At 39.5% G+C, this 18095-nt stretch overlaps 1 protein-coding gene across 1 annotated transcript in view; it reads left to right on the top strand.

Moving 5' to 3' along the window:
* The window catches only part of Sntb1 (syntrophin beta 1), a gene marked incomplete at its 3' end in the record, with an annotated part of 258074 nt that overhangs the window by 185014 nt on the left and 54965 nt on the right, over positions 1 to 18095 (top strand).

The raw sequence follows: 18095 nt of genomic DNA, 5'->3' as shown, positions 1-18095 counted from the left end.
GAAGCAGTATTGGTTCCCCAGGTGTCTGGGGCCCCAAGACTAGGAATGGCGCAGGGCTCAAACTAGGAGTATAGAACGGCGAGGTGGGGGGATGGATTGGTGAATGTGGCTTAGGGACGGAGCGCTGCGCTATAGACTTACCCCAAGAGGCCTGAGGATAGTAGTCCAGTTTAGCATTCTTAATGACTTCTGCAGAAACTGTCTCTCCTACATACACATTCACTGTACTTTTTTGTTATCTCTATTGTCAATTTAAACTTTTTTTGTTACAGAAATACAACTTAAAAGTAATTACTAGATATTTTGCTGCAGACCTCAGAAATGCAGAAACCAACTTCTCCTGGCAAAAGTTTTTCCACCACATGACCCTTTACTTTCTCTCCACTCCACAGAGACTTTATTGTGTGGAATAACTGGGTTGAAAGGTAATTTTCATGCTAGTCCTGCAACTTAGAAAACCTTTCTCTGCCTGCTCTCCACCAGAGTGCAACAGCTATAAAACCAAATGGAACTGCAGCAAGAATTTTTCTTTTTCAATCACTCATCTTTTAAGGGACGGGCCTCTTTTTGCTTGAAAATTGTACCAGGATTTTAAAAATAAAAGTGCTCAATTATAATTTACTCATCTGTTGCTGAACATTATTCACCACCTCTAATTCATTCATGAAATAAGTATTTAGTGGTGCAACATGCCAAGTTAGTGTAAATATCAGGAGACCAAGGAGACATACAAATTCTTTACCACACTGGATCTTGCACTGAAGTAGGGGAGGTGGGTGGCGTGTAAAATAACTGATAATTTAGTGAGAAGTCCTGTGGAGAGAACAGCAGATGTGAATGTAGGGGAGGAGAAAATTGTTTTTAGGTCATTTTTTATAATGGTCAAGGTACAGCATTGGAAAAATAGAAAGATATTCCCCAAGCACTCACAAACAAGGCATATAAACAGCATTCCTGCAACCGAGAAAACCTTTCTCCACCTGCTCTAACACAGAACTAACCATTTCAAAAACAGGATGCTACATACTGTAATGAAGTTCTGTATTAAATCTATGAAGGGTTAAAGGAAGAAATCAGCTAACTTGGCCCGGGAAGTTAAGAAACAATTTTAAGCCAAATCTTAAAGATCAGATAGACTTTCTGGGTTCCAGGGATGGCGTGTGCAAAAGCTTAAAACCACAGAAATAAAACGCGTGGCCTCATTAAAGAATAACCATTAATCTTGTGTGCTTGAAGCACTGGGAAAAAATATTCAGGGGATATGCTTTCCTCTGAAACCCTGTAGGCAGATGTACCTTCATTCCTGTGCTGCTGTATTGCATTTTTAGAATTCTTTGGATGTCTTTAAATACAATCCATGGTAAGTATGAAAATCAACATGGGCAAAATGTATTGGTCCTTTGGTCCTTTGGTCCAAATGTATTCTCTTCTCTCTCTCTCTCTCTCTCTCTCTCTCTCTCTCTCTCTCTCACCAGCTCCTGCTCCTTTTCATATTATAGCTCCAGCCTCACAGAGCTAGGGACCTGGAGGTAAATTGTGAACAGTGAGTGAAGCTGGGCATACCGCTCTACCAACCAAAGATGACCAACAATCTACCGCATCCAAAACTTGCAGGAAGATTGAATGTCATAATTTCAACGCCATTTTTGAGTGCCAGGTGTTTGTGAACTGTACATATTAATTTAATATTTGCCCAGCATATATAAAACGGTAAGATCAGGACTACTCTTCTTTTAAAAAGTGAGATAGGGAGAGAGATGTATTACATTACTTTTTGGATGATACCAAAATAGAGTGGAAGTGAACATTCCAATCTCTCACAAAATTGTTCTGCCTTTATGTATCGATTCTTAAGGACTAAACGAGTTTTAATAGCATAACTAAGTATTTGCTTGATGCTTTATAAAATTATTCCATCTCTATCAATTCTTTCAAATGCCTAAAAGTTTAATGATTCAACACCATTTTCCTACGGAGCACTGTTCACTTGAAGAATGAGCAGGTACCTGTGTTCAAGGCTGTGTACCCGGTTTAGAGCTTTGGCTGCATGGCTCTGCAGATGCCCTGTGCCCTTTCAGGACAGGCACATGCTCTGTCACCCATGGATGTGTTTTCCAGGATGTCACAGTACAAAGAGCTTATTGAGATGATTGAGATTCTGCCCCCACCCCATAGGTGTGATCATTGAATATCAAAACTGCTCTTCAAATTGTGTTGAATCTGACTAGCTTGACCTTTTATTTTTTTATACAAGCACACTATGTACTTTTTAATTTTATACATGAAGTTTTCTTTCTATGTTCATTTTTCATTCAAATCCAAACCGATTCTTAATAAAAATCAAGCTAAACTTTATCAGAAAACAAACAAAGCTCTTTTTAAAAACAGTGTGGACACAGGTCATCATCCCTAAAATCACTAATTGCTGGAAGTGCATACACACTCAAAAAAAAGCAAAATTGATAGCTCTACCTTGAAGATATTATTAAGTAACTTCTTTGAATAATGACAGACCCAGAATTGTGGAAACTTTCTTACCCTCGTAGTTTGGCTCCTACTAGGGTTTGTTGCCCTAAAACAAACAAACAAAAGCAACAGGAACTGTGTGAGTAGGTTTGAGTGTCAAATGATAAATCACAAGGGTGATACGAGATCCCATGCTGAAAGGAACAGTTTTCTAAGAACTATTACATCCAGTTAATAAAGAGAAAGGAAAAGATCATCAGAGGCGATAACAGATAAAGAAGGATAAAGAAACACATGTGATCATCAGACCTCCCCTGGAGATGTGGTATTTTCAGCTTATGCTGTTCGGATGATAAAAATAACACTTGGCGTTAAACAGACTTGCTTTAAAACTTTCAGCCTGACCTTGTGGCTGCTCACTTGGATGCCAATGAAGTGATATTTCATTCCTGGAAATATGATAATGCCATATGGATTTTCAGCTTTTTCTTTCTCTTTTTTTCTCTTATTTTGATGATAAGCCCAATCAATTCTTCCTGCGGGCAGAAAGGCACATTGATAACTATGAAACTCTAGGGATCTAGCAAAGGGATTTTTCACCCATGAATTTTTAAGGAGACGCTGTATTCACTGCCTTCCCCAGTGACTATTTAAGGCAGGATGTGCTTCATGTGTGCCATAGAGCCAAAGCCAAACTGTTGACCTTTGCATTCCCTGAACTCTTGGCTGAGATTCTGACCTGAGCTCACACATAGTGTTGGATCCATCATGTGGATCCTCCGCTCTGATACTAATGTGCAGCTAATGAGTTGCATGGCGAGCATATTAACCCAGTGCTAATGCCAGGTGCACAGTGAGCTGGCGCTGGAGGGAGGGGTGGCCACAAGTGCACAGGCATCTTAACAGACATGAGCAATTAGAAAAGCTGTGCTGCAGAATAAGTTTCATGGCTTATGGAAAGTAATAAGCAATCAAGGGGCAGGAAGAAAAACACATCAAATATCTCCTCTTCAATAAAAATATTCCCTCTACATCAGAAGGATGCTTTATGAACTATGAAATAGGAAGGAAAGTTGAAATGTTAAAGAGCCAGGTAATATCTTTTATTACCAAAAGGAAACTGACATCCAGCATCCAGCCCTTCTGTTGAGTCAGAATAAATTTAAGACTTCCAGGCATGGCCATGTGGCACTGACCACAAGGATACTGGTGACATTTCAAGGCACTGATGTCCTATTTTATTCAAGAGATAGCTGACCAGAGCCAGGGCACCAAAGGGCATGCTTCACTGGCCTTTGTAACAGTTTTTCAAAGGGTAGTTGTATGAAAAATTCCTACCGGCAGGTTGTGGGAGACCCAATATGTCAAAGAAAGAATTATATCCAATTTGTTATCCTATCCAAAGACCCTCTTCCTGTCTCCTACTTCAGGTAAACTGGTTCACTGATTATAGACCTAGGGATGTAGCTCAGTTAATAGAGTGCTTGCCTAGCACAAAGATTATCTTTCTCTATATAGGAAGTTTGAGACCCTGTCTCCAAAAGGAGGAGAGGGGAGGGAAGGATGTTGTAAATTTTGCCATGCTGCTAAGGCTATAGAGGGTGGCTATTTGACTAAGATGTTTGTTCATCTACTTCATATTACAGTGGAGACTACTGGGACCCAGAAAGGATGAGTGATTTTGCATAGTTGCACTTACACATTTGGATTATATAGGAAGGGCACCTACTATGCTACAGTGGATAAACAGAGGAAGCCAAGCCTCGAAGAACCAATTCTAAACTTCGCTGTGTTCTTTCAAGCTGTGGCTTCTTGAGAAAACTACTGGCAGTCTCTTCGAAGCTTCTGCACACCCCCTCTATAAACAAATGGTCATAACAATGCATGCACAAGCACTGTGGCTACCTCACAGCCCCATATAAGCTAGTGCTATCATTTTCTAAGACAGTGCGTTCCAGACTGTTTCTTCAGTTTGAAATGGAGTCCACATGAGAAAAAGAGAGGAATCTGGGAAAAACAACTTTGAAAATAACGCTGCATTTTGCCTTTGGGGAACTGTTAAGGTTTTAAGACATCCTGATAGAACCCAGTTGTGTTTAGCATAGTGGTGCCTGAGTAGATCCAGCCACTGTAATTTGAGACTTACCTCCATAGAAACAGCAGTATATAGCTATTTTGAATAAATATCATTCGGTGTTGTATTTACTCACTCCTTAACACTGCCTGAGCACCTAGTGCACTGCTTTTGTAGAATGGTAGGATCTGTAGTGGCTCTTGAGCGTGCCCTATGGGACCCAACAATATTCCTGGAGAGGGGATAACACTTCTCAGAAATGCAGATACTGGGCTCCTCCCCAAATCTACTAAGTCAGAGTCACCCCAGTGGCTAAAGCCTGGGAGTCTACATTTTCAGACAGTTCCACAGAAACTTTGTTGCACAATAAAGAATACTGTGGTGAAGAAAAGCCCAGACAATATTCTCTGGTTTTATAGTTCACTGTGTAACTTGAGGAAGCTCTTTTAATACTTATAAATTCCAGCTTTCCTGTCTGGAAAAGGGGCATGAGAGCTGCTTTGCAGAGATTTTGGAAAGACTGAATGGCATAATATATGCAACATGCTCATCAGTGCATCTGCAGGAAGAGATCTTATAAACAGAGCCACTGTCAGATTGTGTGGATCATGTGTAGTGGGGAACACCAGTTACGATCATTTTCCTCCAAAGCAAACTGTCCAGTGCTGCATTTAGACTTTAGCAGTTAATTTCAAGTACCTCGAAGTATACCATGGGGCGAAATGCATGAAATCTGGGCAACTCGGTGAATCACTTCGCTTGGAGTTACTCATGAAAGTCTCTATAGCGAAGATAACTACATTAACCATGAAATATATGTCTTTGGGCTAAGAAAGAATCCAGTTGATAACACATGGGAAAGGAAACAAGGTCCCGAGAGTCCTTCCAAGAAATCCAAAGGAAATTCATCTCTCTTACCTTTCTATCTATCATCTTGGGTCTCAGAGGCAATTATTCTGCTGTCTTAATTTGTCTTAATTATCTTTGCAGATTGTGGTAGGAAATATTAGGAGAAACTCTGTAAATACTTTGCTTGGTCTTTTTGAGACAGGGTCTCTCTGTAGCCCCAGCTGGCCACTGTGTAGACCAGGCTGGCCTTGAACTCACAGAGACCTGCCTGCTTCTGCCCTCCGCGTGCTGGGATTAAAGGCCTGTGCCACCATGCCCAGCTTTGTAAATATTTTTAAATAATTTGAAATAATATTTCCATTTTCTTTGCCAGCCGATTTTTTTTCTTCTACAGCTTTTAATTGCTATTTACTAACTTTCACTTGCTTCTTTTTCTTCTCTTAGTGTTGATAAAAGTATAAGTAACCAGCAGGTGACCATAAAGAAAAGTCTAACTATGGAGGCCTGATTCTGAGCTTATCAGTAAGACTGATAACAACTGGAATTCATTTCACAAGCACTGTGTTTTGTGGTCTCAAAAAAGTTCAGGAGATTTCAAAGTGCCTGCTAGAAGGTCAGCCCCACTCAGGAACAAGAGTATACTATAAATGCAATACTTGGCCCCTATCCTCAAGTACTTAGATACTGATTAATGGAGGAAATAACAAACTGAGAAGTTTTAAATCCAACTGTGCATAATGGAGAAAACGTGTGCAAAGCAAAATGCAATCCTAAGGATTAAGTCACTATGTGACACATGGAATGATTAAGTACAGAAACACGAGGCCTAGGAGCTACAAACACTGGTCCAGCCCCACAGAGGATTCTGAAGGGAAAGGTTTGAGTGGAAAGATGAATGTTGCCAACCCTCATCTATAGTACCCTTGGGAGTTTTCTGTTTTCATGTGGAGCTGTGATTTTCAGTTTTTCAGGTGCTTTTCATGAAAAGCCTGGGAAGCACCAGTACCACAGTGGGTAGAGCTGATGGCATATCTGTTAATAAAGATAATACACAATATAGTAAGTAATATGCTATGAGACCTCTCTCCTTTTTCCCTCTCCCAGGCAGAAGTGGGGGTGGGGAGGACATACACTGTTTTCATTTGCCTTAATAAGTTTTTCAAAAATTGATTGTTCGTAAACTGGGCATGGTGTCACTCAATCAGAATCCCAGCACTCAGAAAATGGAGGCAGGGGAATCAGGAGTTCAAGATCATCCTCAGCTATGTGTGGTGCAAAGCCTTGGCTATATGAAACCCTGTCCCCAAAAATGAAATTAATTACCTTTTTAAAAATTAATGATGCAGGGGCCGGAGAGATGGCTCAGTGGTTAAGAGCACTGGCTATTCTTGCAAAAGACACTGGTTTAAATCCCAACACCCACATGGTGGCTAACCGTCTATGACCAGTTCCAGGGGATCCGGATGCCCCCTTCTGTCTTCTGTGGGCCCTGCACAACACAGATGCACCTACACACATACAGACCTTACAGTCATACACATAAAATAAAAATTAGTAAATTAATAAAAATAATGACGGTTCTTGTGAAAACTGTTTTCCACTCATTTTTAATAATTATAATGGAATTGGCAAAGTTGGATCTGCAGAGCCAGGTAGCTGTCCTCCAAGATATTCCCCAGAAGGTTCTCCAGTTCCCTTGGGTGGCTGGTTGTATTGGACCTTTGAATTTTCCCAGAAGCCATTTCTTCCAGGGGCTTAGAGTCTGCTGCTCCGAGCAGCTGCAGGTGGGCAACTGATCACACACACGGGTGGTGATAGAGTAGCGCCAGCGTGAAACAGACACCTGGTCTACTCCAGGTGTCTAGTTAAGGACACAGAGCATTAACCACATTGGAGGGAAGCAGGCCTCTCTATCCCATGCTTAGCGTTAGACTCTGGGTTTTCTGTTTCTTTTGTATTTATTTTTTGTCTATTATTAGATTTGTTTTTATTTTGTCTTTTTTTTTCCCCCTTTGAACTAATTTGGGACTAGGCCTTATATATCGTCTTCACCTGGTTCCCCTTGTAACTCTAACATGCTCCTACCCCCAACATATCTGAGAAGCTTTCACTGAACTCTCACCTTAAATGGTGTTTTGTTCAATTGACTAAGCTCCAAAGTAGACATCACTTTTTCTGATGCATCTATGCAACGGATTTTCACAAGCAGGTCAATTTCTTTCTTAACATTGTGTTCTTCTTCCTTCAGATCTCAGTTTCCTTGTTCATGAATTCAGTCCTGCCCTTAGTTTGTCGATCTTGCTGCTGTTGCTTTTAGAGAGAGACATTTTCTTCCTTCGGAATGTCTTATTGTATCTCCTTTCATCTTTTAAAGTATATATTCACTGCATAAAATAATTGATTTTATTATGACATTTTCATACATCCATATATTGTATTTTTGTCATTTTCGCCCCATCCTATTGTCCTGTCTTGCCCCCACACACATAAACACTACTAATGATGCTATTCCTTTTCTCAAATTCCCTCATTTTATTTTCACATATTACACATTTAAAAATCTTGATTCCATATATCAGAGAAACATGCAAGATCTATCTAAGTTTGGCTTGTTTCATTTTGTTCTGTGTTTAAGAAAATATTCTGGGGCTGGAGTGATGGTTCAGTCGTTAAGAACACTTGCTATTCTTTCAAAGGAACCGGGTTCAATTCCCAGCACCCACATGGTGACTAACAACTGTCTATAACTCTAGTTCCAGGGGATCCGACACTCTTTTCTGGCCTCTGTGGGCTTTGCATGACATAGGTACACTTACATACATACAGGCAAAACACTCACACACATTAAATAAATAGGTAATAAATAAATAAAATACTTAAAAAGGAAAATATTCTAAAAGAACTTCTAATATGGTCTCTGTTCTTTAATTATAAGTTGTATTAGCTAATGCTGCTGTTATAAAAAGTACTACAGAGTAGGAGGCTTAAATAACATTGATTTTCTTGCAATTCTAGGGGCTGGAAGTCTAAAATCAGAGTGTCAGCAGGGTTACTTTATTTGCAACCTCTTTCCTTCACTTGTGTGTAACTGTCTCCTCACCGCATGTTCACGTGTCCTTCCTGTGTCTAATCTCTTCTTGTAGAGCCATCGTATTGGACTAAAGTTCAACCTTATGGTCTTCTTTTAACTTAATTACCCCTTTAAATAGCTTGTCATCTCTGCAATATGGTGGTTACTACTCCAACAGATGAGTTAGAGCTGAACTTAACAAGAGGGACAAAATTCTGCCTTCTAACATGATGTGTTTCTTGACTTGTTCTCATGGAGGATTTTGATCTCATATGTTTTGAAATTCTCATCTCCACTTAGTGTTTAATTGCGGAAATTCAGCGAGGTTGGACCAAAGGTGTATCCCTACAGAGCAGATTTATCCATACCAATGACAGTCACCCAGCTTGGGCTTTTCTGGACTGTGTGGGCCATGTAAATGCCAACCCCACATCTTTGTGAGGCAGAAGCCTATGGTTACAAGTTATCAAAGGGGACCTTTTATTCTATCTAAATTATGGGGTGTTGAAGAGGGGAGGTTATCTACCCTTTCATTAACTGTATAGCCCCTTGGAAGTCCACATTATGCATAAATATCAATTAGAGCTTCCAATTCTTCAGGCTTGACCACCCATGGGATTGTGCAGCCATGTCCAAGGAGCACAAAGCTTACTCTTTGTTACAGACACTGGCAGCCTCTCCTTCATTCTCCCCACTCCTTTCTACCCCAACTTGATCATAGTATGAACTGATTATTTCACATCTGTTCCCTCTGGTTTTCTTGCACCAGTAGCTTCCACACAGTAACTCCATTTATCCAGCATTTCTAGGCGAGCACTTTGATCAAAATAAAAAGTAGAATGATGAGTTCGTTAGGGTTAGAGGTGAGTCATGAATATTCTCTGCTAAGAAATGTTTATTTTAGATTTTTTTGGTCCCCCATTAGATGTTTAAATTTTTATTTCTGTGGATTTTTAGTGACTTTTTATTTATTATTAGTTATTATGCTTGGAAACATTTATATTTTAATGTCTACAGACTGTGGTTTTTATATATGAAGTCTATGATTTCTATATATTAACTGTGTGCCTAAACAACTTGAATTCTTTTGTTATTTATGACAGTTTTCTAATTGCTGCTCTTGAATTTTCCAGGTGTATAGTCATGCCAACCCTAAATCACCATCATTTTACCCATTTTCCTCTTTTCTGTAGCCCTATCTCATTGGTCTTGCTTAGTCGATGATGTGTTCTTATATTGCATAACAGAAGGATGGAAAACATGCTTGTGTTTCTCCTACCTTGGAGTGTTCCCTTGGAGTCTTCTTTAAAAGATAACTGTGCAAATTGAGTGTTTTCTTTGTCTCACAAAACAAAGTGACGATGAGAATTTCTGATAACCTATAGGAAAGTACTTTTAAATTGCAAAGATTTAGATAAATATATCTGAATTTTTTATTTGCAAGTTGGGAAGGGGAAAGCTTAAGAAGAATCCATGGGGGACACTTCATTTGTACCTACCAGTGAACATTTTATCCAGTTTGTTTGCCAGATCTAGTGATATACCTGGCTCTTCACAATCATCCTATTCTCTGTTTCTTATTGATAACCCAAAAATGGTCATCTCTTTATAAGGTAAGAAAAAAACAATAAATATACTGTTCAATGACTCAGACTGATTTATACATAAATCTTAGTATAAAGTGTATCTATTGCTATGCTGTAAGTTGTTTATATAAAGGGCCGCAAAGCCCAGTTTGATCTGTTTGTATTTACACAGTCAGTGGAATTCACTAAGAGCCACTGGGTAAACTTGTGTCATTTGTGCTCTCTACAAAATCATCCACATGTAGGGCTAAATAAGGATGAAACCCAACTGAGATTCCACCTTGGCAAAGGTTAACCTCACTAGAATGCACTCCCTTCTTTAACCTAAAGGCAGTCTGCAACTAGAGGTCACACCTGCAAGGCTACAGCCTTCCAGAAGGAGGGTGCCTTTTGGTAATTCATAGATAATAAATAAATAAATAATATTTAAAGAAAGAAAAGAACAGATAATAATGAAGAATATGAACTTGGGGGAGAAGTGGAAAGAGGGTAGAGAGGGGACTAGGAACTGAATAGAATCCAAATACATTGTATAAAATTCTGGAATCAATAAAAATAACTAAATAAAAATATCCCATGATGCTAGTACCACCAATACTTTTGATTAACCTCACTTTGCCTGAAGTATAATTCCATACACAACTCACAGGAATTACAGTGTAGTCTCACCAGAGCGTAATACTGACATTTTGCCTCACTTTAATTTTGTTTTCATGTTTGTGAGATAATCTTTCCAGAAGGTTCCAATTTTATAAGAATAAGTTTAGGGACATGCGTCACCTTTATCACAATCAACAACAAATATTTCCTGGTCATCCACACGGTAGGGGTTGCTAATAATCACTACATATAAAAGGGGTTCAATGCATAACTTAGTGTGAATATTTAACTCTAGCCAAGGACATGTCACATATCAGTTTATGGTTGCATATAGGATTTATAAAGAACCACAGTGGCACATGCTAAGGGCTACTGGAAGTCACACCCTCAGCTGTTAGCTTTGTAGCTCCTCCTGGGATCTTGGCGTCATGAGAGGTGCCATGGGAGGTAGAGGAAGCAAAAAGCCCAGCAGAGCAGGAGGAGCATAGTGGCGCCCAAAAGAAAGATTCCCTGTGTGTTTTTCCATAGTAAGGGTAAACCTATCTGTTCTTGCTCCTTCAAGCCTCAGAAAAAGTAACTTCTAGGTCAATACTGCTGAGCTAAATTAAGTAGAGACGGAAGGCATTTCATACATCTTTCACAGTGTGCTCCTCATGCAAGAATGAACTCAAATGCAGAGAAGCGCTGTAGTCAATCCAAAAACACACACTAGTTGGCAGATAAGGGGACAAAAATACAGGATGGATCTTTACATGGGAACTCAAGAAGATACTCTCATGAGATGCGTATGATGTATTACATGTGTCCAAAGTTTCTATAATATCCATGGCTTGAATATCAAAACATATCTTCCTGAGCACAATTGCCTGGTCTTTCTCCAGAAATGGTTTCTAAAAGGATAAAGTTCAGACTTTATCCTTGACACTTTTTCTGTTGCTTTTGTTATGGTTTGTTTTGTTTTGTTGGTGGTGGTTGGTTGGTTGGTTTTGTTGTTGTTCTTTTATAGAGTTACCATTATTATTATTGTTATTATTACTATTACTATTATTTATGGGTGTTTTGAGACAGAGTTTCTGTAACCCAGGCTGACCTTGCTATGTAGCTGATGTTGGTCTTGAACTCCTGATCCTCTCATCTCCATCTCTCAAGTGCTGGGATTACAGGTACCACTACACCCAGCTCTGATGCTTTCATTTATTAGTTATTTTTTGTAAGTTTTTATTGAATTTTTGTGTATTTCATACAGAACATCTTAATCATCTTTATACCCCCATCCAATGGCACCCTCCCATAGTCCCCCCTCCCCCAACTGGAATTCATACATTCTGTCATTTGTGTTAAGGCTAATCGTGTCAAGTTAGTATCCCTCAGTACAAGTTCATCCACTGAGGTCTAGTCAACCTATCTAGAGTCCCTCCCTTTAATAAGATCAGCTCTTTCTCACTCAGCAGTAATCAGCTACCAGTAATTCTTCAACTAAAATTGGGGCCTGATGCCCACTTCCACAGTTCTGTGCTGGGTTTTTATCTGCTTCAGTTTGCATAGGTCTTTTGCACACTGATACCATTGCTGTAGGTTCATATGAGAAAGGTCCCAAGCGCTTATAGGACTCTGCTTCCATATGGTCATGCACTTCCTCCCTGTCTCTTTCAATCTTTCCACCCTCTCTTCCACAATGGTTTCTGAGCCCTGGGTGGGTGGAGTTTAATATAGGAGTCCTGTTCAGGGACCCACATGTTGCAGACTCTATGCTTTGGCTATTGGTGACCTTTTGTATTCCTGGCCCTCTGTTGTATGAGGAAGTTTCATTGATGAGAATTGTTCTAGCATAACCAAATACAGAGAGGAAGAAGCACATAAATATGGAGAGGTCATGGATCTTAGAAGAAGATCCAAGGCTGACGTATACCTAGACAAATGTAATTTTTTACTATGTGCAAATTATGGATCCTTATGTTTACAGACAATATCCTAGTCACCACTCATCAAAGAAGCTTCTTTTGCTACAGATGGAGACTATTACAGAGTTCCACAACCTGTTACACGCATTGTCTGTGAATTGCCCAAGCCTATGTGGAATATCTACAGTGCAACTTCTACACTTAATGCCTACACAACATAGAACAAGAGGTAAAGAAGACCCTTCCATTTATATTTAAAATTAGATGAGTAAATTTAAAATACAGAAGTCATAGGTTCTTCCATCTATGGGCTAATCAGTGACCTGTGATATGACCTCATGAAAAGAGACTGACACTGGGGAAGACTAAAAGTGGGCAGCATTCTAAGAGGCATTTGATGGAGACATACACTAAAAGCACCAACACAGCTACCGGAAAGCAGAGGAACATCCACATGGAGGGATGGAAGGCTGCACAGTTGGAAGCACAGGGAACCATAAAAGAAAAGAGACTTAGCTGCCCATGGCTTTCCAGTTCTCAGGAGGCCCAGCTTCATTTCTCTATGATCTTCGGGTTCAACAAAATCCTCGTGTCCTCACCTCACACACTCCTCTTTACTCAGTTCCTTAAGTTCCACTTTTCCTCCTTTGTCATCAGAGTGTCTGGACCAAGGCAACTTGCTACTCACAGACCCTACACAACAAACCCTGGAAGATCAAGGTTGTTTTTGTGACTCTTAGTCCTTAGCTGCCTCCATTTCATCATCACTGGTCAAACTTCACTACTGGGAAATAGAACCGACACAACAAACCCTGGAAGATCAAGGTTGTTTTTGTGACTCTTAGTCCTTAACCGCCTCCATTTCATCATCACTGGTCAAACTTCACTACTGGGAAATAGAACCCTCACTCATTCACTCTCTAATTCCTCCTAAGTCATTAGTGAATTGATCACTGAACTGAAGGCCTGAACTTTTTGACATGACTTATGAATGGAGCTTGACTACCACATGGAACCCAGTGGATGTCCCCCTTCATCATCACAGCTCATGGGCAGAGACATCACCTCGGCCCTGCAAATCGTGGGTTCTCAAATTTTTACATGCATTGGAATTGCCTGGACAGCTTATTAAAAGCATATTGCTGGGCCCTGTTCTGATAATTTCATGGGTGAGAATTTACATTTTGAATAAGTTCTTCCAATGATTTTGAGTATGCTAGTTCCAAATCACACTTTAAGAAGCTGGTTTTCCCACCAGTGCTTCTCAGAGGAACACATAATGATGGGGAATGACAGCTCCACAGTTCAGGATTTCCTTCAAGAATGATGAAAATGCTTTAAATAATTCTGGTGAAAGCTGCACAATGATTCAGTTATAAATGAGCACCATTGAACTGCGTGCCTTACATGGGAGTGCCCTATACATAAGTTATAAGACAATAATGAGGCTTTTGAAAAAGTCATAACATTAGTGGATCCTGAAACTGGTAGACAGAAACATCATTTTTCTTTTCATTAAACAGTGCAGAACAGGATATGCTTTGCATGGTACCTCAGTCTCCAGGGAAATGAAAGCAATAGGATGTGGACATAGATGAAGAAGGAAGGAAAAGGAGATCTATTTTAAGGAATTGGCTTATGTGATTATGGAGGCTGGGGGAAAAAAAAAAAAAAAAAAACTTCTAGCCAAAGTTGAAACTGTAGTCTTGCGTCAAAGACAGTGTCAAGACAGTTCCTTCCTGTATAGGGGGACTGGATGTGGTGCTTAATCAAACCGACCTCTATAGCCTAGCCATATTGACACTAAATGTTTTTAAAAAATCTCTCACTTCAAAGAGAAGATAGTTTATTCTGGAGTTGAACATAAGTGACCTTAGGCTCAGAAACATAGATTTAGGTTGCCCAGAAACAGATTTAAGTTGACTCCATATACCATATTCCAACATAGTTTCATGAAGCTTTTATAGTCACAGAACAAACCAAATCATAAATCGAGACACTTTTTTTAATAAGAAGCTGATATTAGCTTTTTAGCCAAAAGAAAAAAAGATAGGTCAAATACAAAGAGTACCTTATGGATTGTAAATGCTGTTTAGACATGGAAATTGCCTACTGTGTGGTGTTCCGGATGCCCTTTCAAAATAATTTGAAAGAGAAACTGGATTTTCATCTGTTTGGAGTGGTTTAAGTTAAAGCTTCTTGTTTGGAAATTCCTCTGATCAAAACTGTGGTGTTCCCCTGGGGTGAATCAGGCAGGTTCTTCATTTCCTAGACACCTGAGTAGTGGTGGCACATGGCAGTAGGATACACTGAAGAGGCAGAGGCAGAAGACACTTTTTAAATACGTTGGTAGAAATATCAGACAGACCAGCTACAGCAAAGTGGGAAAACCTTTGCCATAGGCCTTATATCCTAGCTGAGTGGCATGCTTGGCTTTTGGGTTGGTAGGGAGTCTGTTTATACATTCCAAAAGAACTTCCCTAATAGTCACAAGGATTTTGGTTCACATATTGAGGTAGATAACAAATGGCTATTGAGGGAGCTAAGATAGCCCAAGATGATTTGTCTCTGTATATGCAACATTGTAACACTCCATAATCATTGATGTTCTAATTAACCATCCTTCTACAATGTTTACTGTAGATGTAGCCTTTTTCTAGGTTAACAACACAAGAAATGTTACATTACATGAAGTAAAAATATCATTTTGTCAAACTTGTTTCCATTTGTACACATACGTGCTCACCTGCTCACATCTATGAATGAACCAGCTTATGATGTGCAATGTCTTCATGACTGTGAATCTTGGATAAAATAAACAAAACATAGAAACAGAAACCCAGCTCTCAATGGAGTTAGAAGTAGGTCAAGCTCAAGGGGTGGGGTAAAAATGTCTGAGGTATTTTGAGTAAATACAATTTAGATTGTATTTAAAGATCTTTGTAAATGGTTTTATGAAAGTAAACTGTCTTGGAATATCAGATATTTCCCTCTTCACTAGACTAAGTAAATCTAAATTCTAACATTTCAGTTCATTGTCCTTGAGTATGCACTGAGTCCCCCTCACTCCCAACAGCCACCCACATGCTGTCCATTTCCATTTTCCCCTAAAGACCAACCTAATGGTACCAGGCAGCAGAAACAGTCGATCTCTTTGTTGGGATTTGGGGTTATTCATCAGAGCAAAAGTGTCCATCACCATGTCTGACCAATCTAGGTCAAAGGAGTGATGCCAACAGAGTGAGCAGACAGGATCTCCTGATCTAAAGCTGCCTTACTGCTATGACCCCCCTGTTTTCCTGGACCTCATGGGTACTAAGCTCTGAGTATATACAAATGATGGCATGTTTTATCCTCTGAAACGTTGACTTTTTCTTCTGGCCTTGGTCTCAGCAATCCCCTTTGATTTGCTGGTACAAGGCTGAGCATGGTTGGGGTGGGATCTCGTTCTCCCCCCTCCTAAATCAGATTTACCAGGAAATCCCTCCTCTTCTGCCTCTTTCACTCCTCAGTCCTGCAGCGGTGCCTCCTCCTACTTCCTTTCAACTAGGCCTTTCTATTCATTCTCTCATCTTCCCTATCCCATGGCCAGCCTCAAGCTAGACCTCAAAATCATACCGACTCTCCACAGAGCTACTGGGCCCCACTAACTAAGACAGAGTACAGGTCAATCTAATGAGAAATTTTCAGAATAATAGATACATGGAAACTTTTAACTTAGGACAATAACTTGAAAACCCCAAACACTTTTTTTTTTTTAATCTCTGATGATTCTGTAGGCTAACTGGCTGTAAAGAACTCTGCTCCACATGTCTCTGGCTACAGCTATTATGATCCGGATGCTCTAACATCCAAGATTGTACACACACACACACAGGGTTGGTGATTGGTACTAGTTATCACCTGGGATCTCAGCTAGGGCTGATAGCTGCAGTGCTTGGTTCTCCATGTGCCCTACGTGTGGCTTGGGCTTCTCTCAGCACATCGACCACATCCCTGTGAGAAGAATTATGCATCAACCACAGCAGAAGTAAAAGTTTTCAATCCCACAGCATTGTAACTAGCACAGGCTATTAGTCAAAACACAGGAGGCCCAGGTGGCTGTCCCTTTTGATGGACTTAGAGTCATGTTATCAAGTAAAAAGATACAGGTAACCAAAGAATAGGGAAATTGCTTATGTGATTATAGAGGAAAGTTGGAGGAGCTATGTATCGATGGTGGTTTTTATGTGTTTCTTTATGCTTCTCTGCATTTTTTTATTTCATTAACAATAAATAATTGATATTCTTTAAAAATACAGCTTATACATAAATGTATATATGCCATTAGTGCAGCTTGATGAATTTTAACAAATTGTATCTGTGTAACTAGCATCCAGATCAAGGAAAAGAACATTAGCTGCACCCTACAGATCCTCTTCAATAGCTATTTGTACAAACAGGAAAAAAGCATTTAATATTTAAAGAGAAGCAGCTATCATTTTAAAAAGAGCAACAGGCCATACGACTCTTCTGTTCTTTACAACAAAAACACATCTTTTTGTTTTCATGACACACACGAAATAACTGCAAACCTTTAACTACTCTTTAAATTATAGCTTTCAGAGCTCAATTGGCTCATATCCAAAAATTTCCAACAAATGGGTGGAAGTGGGTTTTCCTGACAGTTAAATGGCCAGGCTGAATGTTAGTGAATTGGGGGATCCTTCCCATAGCTTTTATCACAGTCAAAGTGATAGTTAATTCTTCACACTTTTTTTGAACTGGGACATAAATAAATATAAGACTTGTGTTTATACAAGCACAAACAGCTTCAGAAACACAAAATTCTGTGTGCACACACAATACTCATTGTCTCAACAGGTAATAGCTAGATTCTGATAAGATAGAATCACACGATAATGCAACTAATTGTTAGCATACATTATTTAAATAGTATTCTATGAACTTTTAATGTGTATTTCTAATTTGAAATGGCCATAGTTACAGAACTAAGGATCAGGACTTTTCACTCTTTAAATATTTTTTCTAACTTTTACAAAAACTTTATTGAGAATTTCATACATTCATATAAGGTATTTTGATCAAATCCATGCGTATTCCCTCCCCTCCAACATGCTCCCCTCTGAATAGGTAACCCTAAAATCTTTTAAGGATTAGATACAAGCTCCCAAATACTTTTGACGTTTTTGGCCTTTGGAAGAGAGTATGTTGCTAACAAGCCCAAGGACATTTTGACTTTTAGCCAAGAAACTGGCTACATTCTTTGGGTTTTTTTTTTTAATCCTAACTACCTGGCCAATTCCTACCTCCTATTCTTATCATACCATCCTCTGAAGGGGTTACCCAAATTGCCAATAGGGAATAGGGACACAGACCACTCTGGCTTCTTCCATGCTGAACAGGGACACAGGGTGAGGCAATTGGAGTATCCCTTCAGTGAGTCTATCTGAAAGATTCCCTAATTGAATAACTCTTGTCCTTAAGGGGAAATGAAAGTCCTTGAATCATGAATAGGAGATGTGAAGAAGTAAAGGCAAGAGTAATTA

Source organism: Nannospalax galili, unplaced genomic scaffold, assembly GCF_000622305.1.
Source record: "Nannospalax galili isolate Female #2095 unplaced genomic scaffold, S.galili_v1.0 scaffold17, whole genome shotgun sequence".
Classification (NCBI taxonomy): Eukaryota; Metazoa; Chordata; class Mammalia; order Rodentia; family Spalacidae; genus Nannospalax; species Nannospalax galili.
This window is presented reverse-complemented; position numbering and strand designations above follow the sequence as displayed.